The 15080-nt window shown below is 32.4% G+C and overlaps 1 pseudogene; it reads left to right on the top strand.

Annotated features, from left to right (window-relative positions):
* The first annotated feature begins 5018 nt into the window (after positions 1-5018).
* On the top strand, positions 5019-6488 carry LOC111366974 (annotated as a pseudogene).
* Positions 6489-15080: the final 8592 nt, after the last annotated feature.

Raw genomic sequence — 15080 nt, 5'->3', positions numbered from 1 at the left:
TTATTATTTCATTCAAAAACGATTGCAATAAACAATAAAGAATTACAGAAACGTAAAGAACACAAGAATTTTCGCCCCTAAGGGCCCGGATATTCAGCCAAAAGGCCTACTTACTCGTTGAGCATCTACAAAAGTAGATTAGGCTCGAATCCACTAAGAATCACAAAAAATCGATACAAAATTTATGAAGAAACCACAGTTCCTTCAATTTCAGTTTTCTTTCGCCTCTCTTTTATATAACACTCAGTTTTCTACGATCTCACATATCGTATACCAAATACAATCCTAACATCACTCAGATTAGAGATTGTTTTCAGAAAGATGCAAGAACAGAAGAGTCCAAAAAACCCTCAGAGAGAAGACGAAGAAAACCCTAGAACCGTTCACTCGGCAAAAATGAAGAGTCAAGAGACTTTAACAGTCCACCAAAATATCAACGATCCAACGATTACAAAGGTGTCAAGTGTAAGGTCAACAACAGTCGCCCTTTATTAAGAAAAATGTGTTTCCAAAAAACACTTTTCATTTCCAACCATTTCAACCCATTGGATCAACCAACCCAGCAAGGCCCAATATCACTAAATTTGGGCCAGCGAAGAATAGAGAGGCAACCCACCAACAGGTATTATGCATTGTTTGTTGATGATTTTTCAAGGTTCACATGGCTACATCCTTCAAAAAGGAAATCTGAACTTTTTACGTGCTTTAAGAAATTTCAGAAACTAGTGGAAAATCACTTTGACAAGAAAATCAAAATATTTCAATGTGATGGATGAGAAGAGTTCAACTCAAAAGAATTTATTGATCTTCTTGCTTATTATGGAATTGAGTTACATGTGTCCTGTCAACTCTAGAACAAAATGGAGTAGCAGAACGTAAACACAGACGTGGTAGAAACAAGGCTTACTATGATATTTCACGCTAATCTACCATTATCATTGTGGGTTGAAGCTTTTTTCACTACTGTATATTTGATTAAAAGGTTTCCATTGTCAAGTTTGAATAATGAAAGTCCTTTCAACTAACTTTACAAATGATACCCAGATTACAATAGCTTGTGAGTGTTTAGTTGTCAATGCTTTCCTTCTCTGCGACATCAAGGGAAATTTTCAAGAAAGTCGTACCCTTGTGTTTTCATTGTATACAGTCCTATTCATAAGGGATATCGTTGCTTGGACCTATTAAAAAACGGGTGTATATCTCTAGACATATCTTCAATGAAAACATCTTTCCTTGTAAGGCCCTAACGGAAGTCCCTGTACAACATCACTTTGATTTATCAGAGTTTCTCTCAATTGATGAATGGATCAACTCCAATAAAATTTCAAAATCAAGTTCTCCTGCACCTTCGGTTATAGAAATTAATGTTCCTCATCTTAATTGTTATGATGGTGACTTAATTGCAGGATTAGATTTACCTCTTATAGATCACTCTCTCAGCAGTCACGAAGAATCTCACATTGAGAGTCAAGATCATTTACATGTTGGTGAACCAAATTCTCCAATTACTCTTCCACTACTCGAAGAGCCACAACAACGCTCGCATGGAATACCGGGTGATATCATTGTATCAAATTCTGAAAACTCTCAGCAAAAAACTATAGAGATTACTCCTTATGCTCATCTGGTACGTATCAGAGGGCTTCTTTCATATCTTAAGGATTATGTACTTGTTATTATTGAAAATAATTCAGAGCCATTAACATTCGAGCTAAAGACTTTGAGGACAGCTTTGAAGGATTTTCATTGGTTTCAAGCAATGCAAGAAGAATTGCAAGCCTTATATGATAACACTACTTGGAAACTAGTTCCTCGTCCAAAGGACTATAGATCGATTCAAGACTTGACTTGTAGCAAAGGGATTCACACAAATACCAGGGCTTGATTAGGATGATACTTTTAGCCCAGTTGTGAAGCCATCAACGATTTGACTAGTCATAGCTTTATTTCTCACCTTTAATTGGAAAATGCGACAACTTGATGTCAATAATGCGCTCTTGCGTGGTCATCTCAAGAAACTTGTTTACATGGAGTAGCCTCCTAGATTCATTAATAAAACTAAATCGGTTCATGCTTGCCTCCTTATGAAATCTCTCTATGGACTTAAACAAGCACTACATGCCTGGTTTGACCATCTCTCACAGCATCTTCTTCATCTTGGCTCTTACTATAGCAAAGTTGATCCATCTCTTTTTATATACAATCAGAATGATATAAATGTCCTATTGCTTGTCTACATGGATGATATTTTACTTGCAGGGAATGATGATAACTTCATTACAGATCTAATAATGAATGATGATAACTTCATTACAGATCTAATAATGAAGCTTGGAACCGAATTTTCCATTAAAAATCTTGGTTCCTTACGTTGCCTTTTTCCTGGTGGCTTCTTCCTTTCACTACAAAAATATTAGAGAGCAATCCTCAAGCAACACCCATGAACTCGTGTCTCAAACCAAAATATTAGAGAGCAATCCTCAAGCAACACCTATGACACTTCAAAATAAGTTCAAATCTTCAGATTCAATTACTGCGAATGCAACCCTGTCTAGAAGCATAGTTGGTGCTTTACAATATCTTACCTTCACTAGGCCAGATATTAAACATGCAGTCAACAAAGTTTGTCAGCATTTTAGCAGTCCAACATTGGTAAATTTAAAGAGTGTAAAGCGTAATCTAAGATATCCCGCAAGAACTCTGGCTTTTGGCATTAGGTATATATCTTTCTCAAAGTCCTCCCACTCTTTATACCTTTTGTGATACAGATTGGGCTAGTTGTCCCAATACGAGGAGTACATCAGGTTTTTTTATAGTTCTTGGTGCAAACTGTGTTTCTTCGTGCTAAAAGAAGCAAGCTACGGTTGCACAATCATGTTCAAAAGCTGAATATCGTTCGATGGCGTCTACCACGGCTGAGTTAACTTGGTTGACCTATGTTCTACGTGACATTGGTGTTCAACTTTCTAAGCCACCCCAACTCTTTTGTGATAATATGAGTGCACTTTATATGACCATAAATCCCATGTTCCATGCACGTTTCAAACACATTGAACTAGATTATCATTTTGTTCGCGAAAAGGTTGCTATGGGGCACCTTGTCACTTGTTATATATCCCCATTGTCTCAACCAGCTGATGTCTTTACCAAGCCTTAGGGCAAGACTCCATTTCTATATTTTCAAAGCAAGCTGGCTGTTCACTCCTTCCCACACCCCAGCTTGAGGGGGCATGGTAAAAGCAAGTATCTAATATTAAGGAAAAGAAAGATTGTGAGGGTTAAGACGGTGATCTTCATAATATTAACAATGAAGCTGACAATTTGATATCTTAGACAAGAATCAGTTAAGCCATCCAGTAAAGAAAGTTGATCTCGGAAATCTCAGCAAATAGAGAGAAAAAAAAAATCAATCACTCTCCATATGATCAAATCACTCACAAGAGAATTGAAGCGAGCTGTAAAATCCTTATTATTCAGTTTCTTAACCTTTGGAATCATTCCTTAATTTCTTCCAATTATACTGCAGCACTTATATACATTCCGGTTGAATGAATGAGAATAATAAATAGCCTTCAATATAATTTTCTCCTTTAGAAAACCCAATTTCTACATCATCCAATCGAAATTGAATCAAACCAAATAATACCAATTTTGAAAATGTTCTAACAAAAATCAAGATTTATTTTGGATTATTTCAGGAACCAATGAATGATCAGTGATATCACCACATCAATAATCAGTTGCAAAGAATAATACTACAACTGATATTAATTACAATATGAAAAAAAAAATTATATATATCAAAAGTTACACATTAAGTAGGAAGATAAATTGGAATGCAATTTATATTTACAAAAAAAATAAAAATAAAAAAAATGGCTACTTCTCTCAAAATTTCTGTTTGCGATATCTCTAATATTTTTTGAATTTCAATTTTAGTTCATATATTCTGAGCAAATCCTATAACTGAAAACGTAACGTTATCAATTATCATAGGTGATAACAAGGAGCTTTTAGCTGGTTAAACCTTACACATTTTATTAAACTTAAAAATTTTATTCACCTTTTCATGTTTTCTCTAGTTAAAATGTTTTTCGAGCAGACTCAACGTGACTTGTATCCAAAACACTTATAAAAAAAAAACATAAGCATAACCTTGTCAACATACCATGAAGTGAAAGGACAAATCATGTTTATGAAAATAGCATCTTTCTCACTGATTATATTTTCCTGGATTTCTATTCATCTATTGCATGTTAAACAGAAATTGTAAGTAAACACCGTCTGGATCACCCAAGGTCCTTCCAACAAAAATGATAAACTATACAACATGCCTTGCCTTAGTCAAACCAGCAATTATAATGCATCTACGTATCGTTTCTCTTCTTCCTCCTTTCCATTGCAACCATTTTCACGCTTGATTAAACAATCTTATATTCTCCATTGTTTCAACTACCTCACAGAATCTGATATATAACAGCTAAATAATCTTCTGCAAACAAAAATCCATACAGCAAAGATCCAATTTTTCCTCAATATTATCAAAATTGTGTTGTGGTAGCCTTCAATTTGAATAGGAACAAATTTATATCTCCAACACCAGTACTATGGCATCAAACTGTAAAACATCCTGAAGATTCTTACTTCAGGCAATTAAAGCTAGGATTTCATGAACTCCACAGTTGAGAATTCAGTAAATTGCTGGAAAATACAATGACTCTAAATTGCTTCCCCCATACATCTCATACAAAGAAAACCCATAAATGAACTCGCAATATTTCCCACTTTTTTTACCTAAGCAATCCTCCCACCACAATGCAAAAAGAAATTATTACTAAAGAAAGAAACCAACCCAAAAAAGAACTATAATAATACATAGAAGATTGAATACAGAATAACAAAATGAGCCGTAATAAATGAAGAAAAATTATACAATTCTGGGCTAAACGTTAAGAATTGGGAGAAAAGTGGACATTTGAGGGACTTGAGGAAATGCCTGTGAAAATTAAAGCAGTAGCATGAGGTTAAAAAGTTTCAAAAAGGGTCATGAGAGTGAGACAACCAGTGATGAGGCTCACAACTATTCACAAACTGAAAAGAACCAAAAGTTAGTTTCAATATTACGATTTACCGATCACCAAAAGAAATATTATTGTTGGGTGATTATAGAGGAGTTAGCTTGGTTCACGCATAATGAGAGTTGTGAAAATGTGCTAACAACAAAAATCTCTTATGAGTTATTTGTTGGTTTGCTTGTGTGCGAACTATAGGCTATCGCACGTAAGTGAGAGTGACTCGTGATCTGAAAATCATATGATGTGCGATCGGCTCAGCACATTATTCTTTATCTGAAAGAGTAGTTTAAAACTCCCTATTTTGAAATCATTAGATTTTCAATCAAAATTAAGTCACGATTCTCTCCGACTCAAGCAAAAAACCTCATTCTTTTGGATCCAAAAGTGGTAGCATGTTCCTGTCCCCTTACGAAACTTTTATTATTGGATTAGCTATATACTTCACATGGCATCATCAAACATCCCTAGGTTATTGAAATGTTGAATTACATCCCCAAACAAGTCAATCATGCTTAATTTTTCAGAATTCATGTAAGTAGCGTCATTTTTGTTAGGAGTACAATCTAGATTCTTTTCCTTATGTTTTCTTTCAGATGTATAAATATTAAAAAAAATCGAAGCATTTATGTTTTCTAGTTAATAATCATAAACATGTTATGTTTTGTATACACGCAATGTATAATATCATTGACTTGTAATGTGTCCTGAGCAATATCATCATTGTGTAATGGAGTAAGTACAATAAATAGATGTGTAAGGATTATAACCTTTTTTTGGCTAGATAATAGGACGAGCTTTGGGTGGCAAGACTGGCTGCGCCACTTCAGGTTGGGACATCGGAGTCACACAAGTCCATTAACCATCAAAGATTTTCACCTCTTTGAAAATGCCTGCTTCCTTATCTGTAATTGAATGTCATCAGGATGAGGTATGTCCCAACCATTTTACACAACCCTCAATTCAAAAATTAGTTAGTAACTCGATGTAGAAATCTAGCTTAGGTTTGGGAACTCCCTCCAAATGTTGAAATTATGGCACAATCAAACAAGACTCGAATTGAAATTTTTAGATATGGTGACCATATTATGGGCATTCAAGGTCACCCCGAGTACACTAAGGATATCTTGTTGAATATCATTGACCGTCTTCTCAATCGCAATCTCATTGAGGTATGAAAATAAAATTTTAACGTTTTGATTCTATTAAACTTTTGTCACCTTATACATACATGTCTTGTATCTATCTTTTTCAGGAGTCTCTTGCAGAAGAGGCCAACTCCAAGTTGGAGAGTAGTGAGCCAGATAGTGAGGCATGGAAGAAACTGTGTACCAGCTTTCTCAAAGGGAAATTGTGATAGAAACTTAGAACTACCAAAATTAAAATATTTAAATAGAATATTTGGCTCTTTGGTTAGAAAACCATTGACTTTTTATTTATTGAGAACTTTGTTCTGTCTTATTAAGACGTTCCCGATCTACTATGTTTTTCAATTTCTTCTGTGTGGTCTATGAGCTTAAGAAGTGATCATAGAACTTGAGTTTCCCCTGTATTTAGCCCACATATCCATATAGAACTGGCGCTTGCTAATTTCATTGCCATAGTAGTTCAGGCACTGCATAATAAATTAAAGACAAAATATTTGCATCAGACCTTTATGTTGCAATACAAAGAGCAGCTTATATTCATCGTGTCACAAAAATGTTGATGAGAAACTCGAAAAATTATGAAAGAGTTTGGAGCTTTTTCCTAATTTTTCGAAACTTTACCTTATTCTTAGTTGTTTAATTCGTTAATTTACTTACATGGACGAAGAGCAAACAGCGATGTCGAGCAACAATACAACGGCGTCGCTGGGCCACTCAATGATACCGATAGTGAACAAGATGCAGGCTATCTTTGCACAGCTCAGGAGCAAGACCATGATCTAGCTACCGCAGTTGGCGATGGTCTAGTGTCTTGGAAGCACTCGTGGGGCATGCTTTCTTGCTACGGGAAATGATATCTACATGTGCCGTCCACTGGTGCTGCAGCTCATGTAAAGGAAAAGGAATGCTGATGGGACTGATGAGTGGGGAGAGTTCTTGCACTTGTTGTGGAAGAAGTTCTTTGATTTCAACAAAATAAGATGGGACATTCAGGTGATTTTATGGATATGGTTGTGAAAATAGCATGCGGAGTTTCCGCATTGTGCGGAACACTCTCGCACAGATGTGCGAAGTGTCCGCACACACTCTACACCGCACATCGCACATTTTTTTTTAAATAAGTAATTATATTAAATGCATTAATTACTATTAATGATTTTTTAAAAAAACTCTATAGATAACAACAAATCTTTTGTTTAGTTGATGAAAAAATAAATGAAGTAGTAATGATTTATAAAACCAATTATTGCTTGTTTGGGATTTTTTTGTTTCACATGGGTGGCAAAGTCAAGAAATTCACGTGAAACTTCTGAAAATTTGTCTCAGGTGAATAAAAGAGGGAAAAAAAAAAAAAGTCATTCTTTGTTTCATTTCTTTACTGAAGTTCAGTTTTCTTTTAGCAGTATTCTTGTTGTAGGATTTTTCATCTTTCATCCCAAAATCTCAGGAAAATAAATTACAAAGTAATTGTTTAGTTTTCAGGAATTTTTTTTTATTATTTTTGTTGTAGTTAATTTGTTTTTCTCCTGTTGTGAATGTGAATAATTTATTTTCTACAGATTTTTGTTATGTTAATATGGTTTAACTGAATTTTGATTGCTAATTTTTTGAGTTTATATTGTCTTCTTTTATTTTAAAATATCAATGTTTTGTTTTGTTGAGTATGTTAGGTTGAATAAAGCTTGATTCTTTAAATTTTTTAGTAGAAAAGTTTTGTATCTTTTACCAATATGAATATAAGCACAAAACTTTCATGAATTCAGAGTTTTCTGGGAATTTGGGCTATGATGACAACTGCTTGTATTTACTGATTGCAAGAGTTGAGGGATATAGCACGTATTGATAATTTTTTGTTTCTTTGTAAAATGGAGCAAAGATATAATTAACTTTAGACTTGATACAACTAAAACTATGTTATCTTGATTTACATTATTTATTGTTAAAAGATACTTCAATTAACATAAAACCAAAAATAATTTGAATATTTTGTTTAGATAATCTTATATCTGTAACTAAAATGCTTATCCCTGATTAGAGTATTTTTGATATATTTGCTTATAGTTTAATTGATTTCTCTTTAAAATCAACCAATCCCTCCAAATCTCATGTGATTATCTAGAACTATATATGCTGAGGTAAATTGTTTTATAGCAGTAAATACTTATCTATTAATTAGTTGTGTGGATAAAGCGGAAAATATTTGTAAGAAATATTTTAATTTTTATTTGTAATCACAATTTCTCCAAATATTAATTTGTAAATAAGTTTTGTTACTTCATGCAGATATCTTTAGATTATGTATTGTCTCAAGACCAATGGTTCTGTGCTATTGTTTGTCAATATTCAAATCATCAATACGTTAGAGATTTGATAGAATTGTTACAAGCAGACGAACAAGCATTATTAATGTGCAATAATTTTCGTGAATTTCTATATGGATTTATGTATAGAGATAAAGAGCAACAATTTAGTAGTAAGTTGATACATGAATTTATAATGAGGATTGAATTCCGGTAAAAACAATGAAGTGTGGGTAAGATTTGATGATCATCTTGCCCATTTTGGAATGCAAGAATTATGCTTAATCACTGGACTACCTTGTCACAAACCATCTGTTAATCTTGACTTTAGTAATTCTCGGCTTAGAAACCAGTATTTCAATGGTGTGAAAAGGATTTCTATGAGAATTCTCCATGATGCCTTCAATTCATGTGAAGATCAAGAAGATAAATTCAAACTTGGATTGGTTATGTTGATAGAGTGTGTTATCAGACCAACTGAAAGACATATTGATTACAGAATGCTAGGTATGGTTGAGCAGCTTAATGATTTTTTGTATCCACGGGGGCGAAAGGCATATTTTGTTTTGTTGAATTCATTGCAACAATCACTCTTTGAAAGAATACTAAGAATGCAACAAGTTGAGCAAAGGGAGTGTAAATATTCGCTACATGGATATCCTCTTGCTTTTCAGGGATTTGTTTTTTTTACTAAATTTTTATGTTTGTTTAGTTTAATGTCATATATATTTAATATTTACCTTCAATTTCATTTTGCAGTTTTGGATATACGAAGCATTTCCCAAGATTGAAAAGAAATTTAGACGAAAGAGATACAAGACATTACAAATTCCAAGAATGCACAAATGGAAGCCGTAGCAAATATTGACATACAAAATTGTAAAACAATATTTGTCTACACATGAGGTATGGTAATTATATGAAAATTTATACATCTAATTATTCTACTATACTATAGTATAGAATTCTAATATTTTATTACGTTTATAGATACGAGTCCTTGGGGTATTGCAACCAACAAAGAAGAATTGCAGACATTGTGGTACACAACTCTATTGTTCTCGTTGGACAATAAACACACTATATTAGACGGCATTGTCAGTGGGGAGCTTGGCAACATTGTACCACAAATTTCAAATAGCAAGCAAACAATTAATACTGATGATGCTGGTACTTCCAGAACAAACCCTTCAGTTGGAGTGGAGCCTAATTATACTTCTGTTGTTGACTGTAATTATGTCACAAAAGAACAGATGGAAGAAATGTTCACTACACATAGACAGTATGTATCTGGTTTGTATGATGACTTGAAGGCACACATGGTGGAAGAATCAAGAAAGCAACAGGATGAATATCTTAAAAATCAGAAAGGAACGTTTGAAGAACAGCAAAAATTGCATGAACATCAATATCAACAACTGCACTCTGCTTATCAATCTGGTATGCAATCTGCATATATGAATAGTCAAGCTTTCTGCTTAGATTTTTTGGGTCGACAGATGACTGAACAATTAAGAAGATAAGAAAGTAATTATTAAGCAATTGTTGACAATCAGAAAGAATTTTTTCAGCAACAACAAAAATGGTAGGAAGATCACCATCAGGAAATGCAATCTTACGTGGACAACAGTTTAAATTCGATGAGATCTTACTTTGAAGAACAGAACAACAACATGCTGAATAGAATGGGTAATATGAAAGCTATTGTTGGTTGTTTGCAGGAAGATATTTCTGGCTTCAGTAGTAAAATTCGTGGCAAGAAAGCAACATCTGAACAAACTATTCAAACTGAAATGTCCACAGAAAAGATGTATAATAGGAAGATAAAATCTTCAGGTTTTCTTCTAGAAGACTATTCTATGGAGAGATATTTATTAGTTCATCAATGGGTGGTGGTGAATAAATCGGGGTAAAAAGCCTAACTCTAACTTATTAGTTATATTGTATTTATTTCACACTAAAATAAACTATGATCTACAGTACATATTGGGATCTTGGAGACAATATGTATGGAAGAGATACACTATACAATATACTTGAAGACAGAGATATAAGCATTGCGGTTAGTGAAGCTCACAAATTATAATTAATTTCAATTTACATTTGACATATAATTTATATCTATTTATTGTATTAGACTATAAAGATGGAGTTAAAGTTATTGAGGCGATTGATTAAAGAAGGTTGTACTCTCCTCTCTAAACAACATGGAATTTTGGACTTCAATTTTGAAACTGAATGCGATCACCAATTGATGTGGCAAAGAACTTTAAAAGAAGGAAGTTCTAGTGCAGATCATCGTTAAATGGATTTCACTATATTAAAAGATTACATAAGTGGCAATTTGCCAGAGCACAGTCGTCCATGGATAGCATACAATTATTTATTAATTCAATGTTCGTATCCAGGCGATTATAATTGTTATCTTCTTATTGTTGATTTCCGTCAAGAAAATTTCAAATATATGATTGCAGTAATGACGTCAACACACCAATAAAAATCAGGAAACAAGTACATACAGTATATGAAATACTTCAAATATTATTGACGAATTCTGAATTTTGTTCCAGCAGGCCTGATTTAAGAAAGCACAGAAACAAGCGACTTAAATTGGAGATTATATCTCACTTACCTTGTGCAAATAAAGGGTAAGTATTTAAGGTATTTAAATTGTTTATTATTTACTACTATATTGAATTTTTCTTTTAATTTTGATTTCTATATTCATTATTAGTTTAGCCTAAAGAAAAAAATTTGTATGTAGGCCAAACTATAGACTTTTTCTCCTCAAATACATAGAATGTTTTCTTCTAAAATATCCATTAGAGACAGCTGATTTGGAGAGAATAAGGATATACAGACGGAAAATTGTGGCTGACTTTTGTTACAATGAAAATTTTTTAAATCCCCATACATCATGATTGTAATTGTAATTGTAATTGTGATATAAAAGATAATTTAAATGCACATCCTCAACGTTGAGAATGATTGCTATGTAATAAGTAAATTTTTATCAATTTGAAATTATTTTTCCTTCTTGTTTTTTAATTCATATATATATATATATATATATATATATATATATATATGATCGATGAATTATCATTAAACTCTTATTTTTGTTGCTAGGAAAATTAAAATTTTCATATTTTAGTTTTTGGAATTTTTTGGAATTCGGGACTAATCGAAAGTAAATGAAAGATAGAAAATAGAAATGCTTTAGAAGCCTTTGTTTACATTTGTGAAATTACCTATTTTGCTATCCAACCATACAATAGAGTTGAAGCATAAATTATGTAAGTATTAGCCTACATATATCATTTGTCAATAAGAATGTGCTTGGCAATTTTCAAATAAAATTATACTAACGAAGAAAACAAAAGTTAAGACTAATTCCACAACAAAATAGAAATGCCTTAGAAAATAGAAACGTCTTCATTTCATTACTGTTGTTGACATTTATGAAATTACTACTTTGCTATCCAACCATACAAAAGAAATGATGTAAGTATCAGTTTACAGACATCATTCGTCAACAACAACGTGCTTGGCACTTTCCAAATAAAATTACTAACGAGGAAAAGAAAAGTCAAGACTAACCCTAATCAAAAATAGCAAAATAAATACTTCAATCGTGATTTTTTTTAATCTATCTTTTGTTTTGGAACCAAAAGATCTGTGCGAGACACATCCAAACAGCTGTTTTCATCACATTGAACATTCTCTTCATCTGAAGATCTGGAGAGGGCTCTCTTGGCTGGAGGCAATAAATTCTCTTCGGAATCTAAAGAGTGTGTGTAGATACTTTTCTCGCTTGATGTACCTATACTTTTAACATCAAAATTTGCTTGGTTTTTTTCTCTTGGACTTGTCTGGTCTAGATCTTCTAGATCTGTAACAGAGATGATGTCAAATCTATAGCTTGATGAACTAGGCTCAGTTTGGAATGCTTTTAGGTAGAATGCTCGTTGAGTATTCTACATTTTCTTGACGAAATCTTCAAAGTATGCTTTTTGTGAATCATGTATGTTAATGTTGATTCATCAATTAATATTCCTTGAGCAACAAGTTTTAGCGCTACAAAATGTTGAAGTTACATTAAAATTCTTACGGAATTGGTTTGCTCAATCAAAGATTATGCACTTATAAATAAGAGCTTCTCGGCTGCCTCACCAATTGCACTTGCATTAAGCGAGCCTGTGACATTTGACAACTGCACACCTTGGAATAGCTTTAGAGTTTGGATTCTTACAAAAAAATATAGAGATAAGTTTCTCCAAAATCAGCATTTGATCGTCTATAACAGTTGTTGCAAGCCATGTATCAAGATTTGTTATCAATTTTGTCTGTAATTGCTGTGCCATTTACCCAATAAAACTTTCGTTGTGTCAAAACAGAGAGTGTGAAAACAGAACTGAAATAAGGAGTATGTATGTGAAATTTTTTATATGGGTATAAAACTTGTCATAAATACCATTACCACTAAGAGACGTCCTTGAAGATTTTGAATATGAGTGAATTTACTTCGCATAGGTGCAGAAAGATTTGTGGGGCTTCTTTCCATGTATGGTTTTTTCAATATCAAATCATCTATTTTCATCGAATTTTCTTTGACCCTAGTAAATGTAGTAAATAAGGTGAAATAACCTCAAGACATTTAGAACAAAATTAGTAAACGTAGATAGTGGCGATAATGGCTAGAGATGCGAGAATAGGAAAAAAGAATAATAAAATAAAATCAATTTATTCTACATACCATTCCGTCATCTCTTTTACTTCGATGAAATGTGTATTTATGAAGAAAGCAGTATGGACTTTTGTGGACAAAAATTAAAATTTGCATACATGTGCAAACTATCACATATATATGGTGTATTATATACTAATATGATGTAATATAAGACATACCATCAACTAAACACATAACACATACCAAAGAAAGACGCAACTCTGAGATATATTGCAAAGATGACTGGTTTTTTCTCAATATTCTCCGCTATTACTACACATTCTCTATCAACAAAGGAATCCCAAAGTATAAGCATCATTGTTTTGAAATTTTTGTCCAAAAGCAATACATCATGTACCCATGTTTGGTTGCCATCTTTTGATTGAATCATTCGTTTCATATCAATTGCAACCACGAGTATATCTGAAAATATAAATTTTAAATGACTCTCTGCTTAATTTTCTAGATATAATAACTAATAAATAATTCAATAATTTAAGATAACATATCATGGAATAACAAAAAATATGCATTTCTTACTTATATCAGCATCTGTATCCATATAATCTTCTGCTTCATGAAAAGTTTTTAGCTGATATGTTGAAAAAATAAATTTCAGATTATCTTCATTTAGTTCAACAAGACGAGTTTGTCCAGATATAGTCCAGTAAAATCGAATATTTGTAGTTTCCCGTATTATTCTTTACATAAGCTTTTGAAAAGGCATATATTTTCCCCAAAACAAGTTGATCATCAAAAACATTGATATTGAAATCATATAAGGTAGTTTGGATAGTATTTCCCTGGAAAATGAAAATGAAAAACGATGAGAAATTTCTTAGTTATCTGATTATATATAAATGAGAAGTCTTAATAGTTTTAGTTTTGAAGTTGAAGCCAACTTTTATAACTAACAATAAGAAGAGTTACCTGAGTATCCATCAACACCAGATGTTGATATCTTCCATTGCCTTGTTTAGAAGGTTTTGGTGATTGTTTTTCGACAACAATGACCTTGGCTTTCCACTTCTCGTTGTTTGAGATAATTTTTGGTATGAGTTTGTATTCTTCTTCCATTTTATCTAAATTTAAAATAAATAATATGTCAAATGCAGTCGGAGTAAAGTAGAAGATTTATGAGGATGGTAATCTTAGAAGGAAAATGAAATGGTTTAAATAGATATAATACAATTTGTCAAAGTTTTAAAAAAAATTAGATAAAATCGGTGAAGTATGGCTAAGTAAATCAGTTGATTGATTAACCTGAAATTTTTATCAAGTCTATTATATAAAAGTACATTCTAGAGTATAATGTATGTGAATGGATTAGACTGTTTATGATGAAATGTGTAAGTATATAAATACAGAGTAATGTATGGGAATGAATTAGTTTTGTACGGTAAAATCTGTAATGTATAGGATAGCAAAAAAGATATGTATACCAGTATGGTGAAGGTATGGCAAGCAACTCACGACAGTAAACAATTAACAATAATTAATTATTTAGTAAACAATAATTTCAATAAAAAAAGGGGAAAAAATTTTAAAAGAAAAGGGAAGTTTTTTTGCTCTACAACAGTATGGAGGACTTGTCGAAATTGCTCTGCACTGTTTGGAGCATTAAAAAGGAAAAAAAAATAACTCTTGTGTACAAGGAAAATGAAATGGTTTAAAGTTCAAAAAAAAAGAAAGATAAAATCAGTGAAGTATGGCAAGTTATATATAAGTACATTTTAGAGTATAATGTATTGGAATATATTAGTCTAAATGAAATTTGCAAGTATATAATTACATAGTAATGTATGAAAATAGATTAGTTTACGACCAGTAG

Source organism: Olea europaea, chromosome 18 (genome assembly GCF_002742605.1).
Source record: "Olea europaea var. sylvestris chromosome 18, O_europaea_v1, whole genome shotgun sequence".
NCBI classification, from domain to species: Eukaryota; Viridiplantae; Streptophyta; class Magnoliopsida; order Lamiales; family Oleaceae; genus Olea; species Olea europaea.
This window is presented reverse-complemented; position numbering and strand designations above follow the sequence as displayed.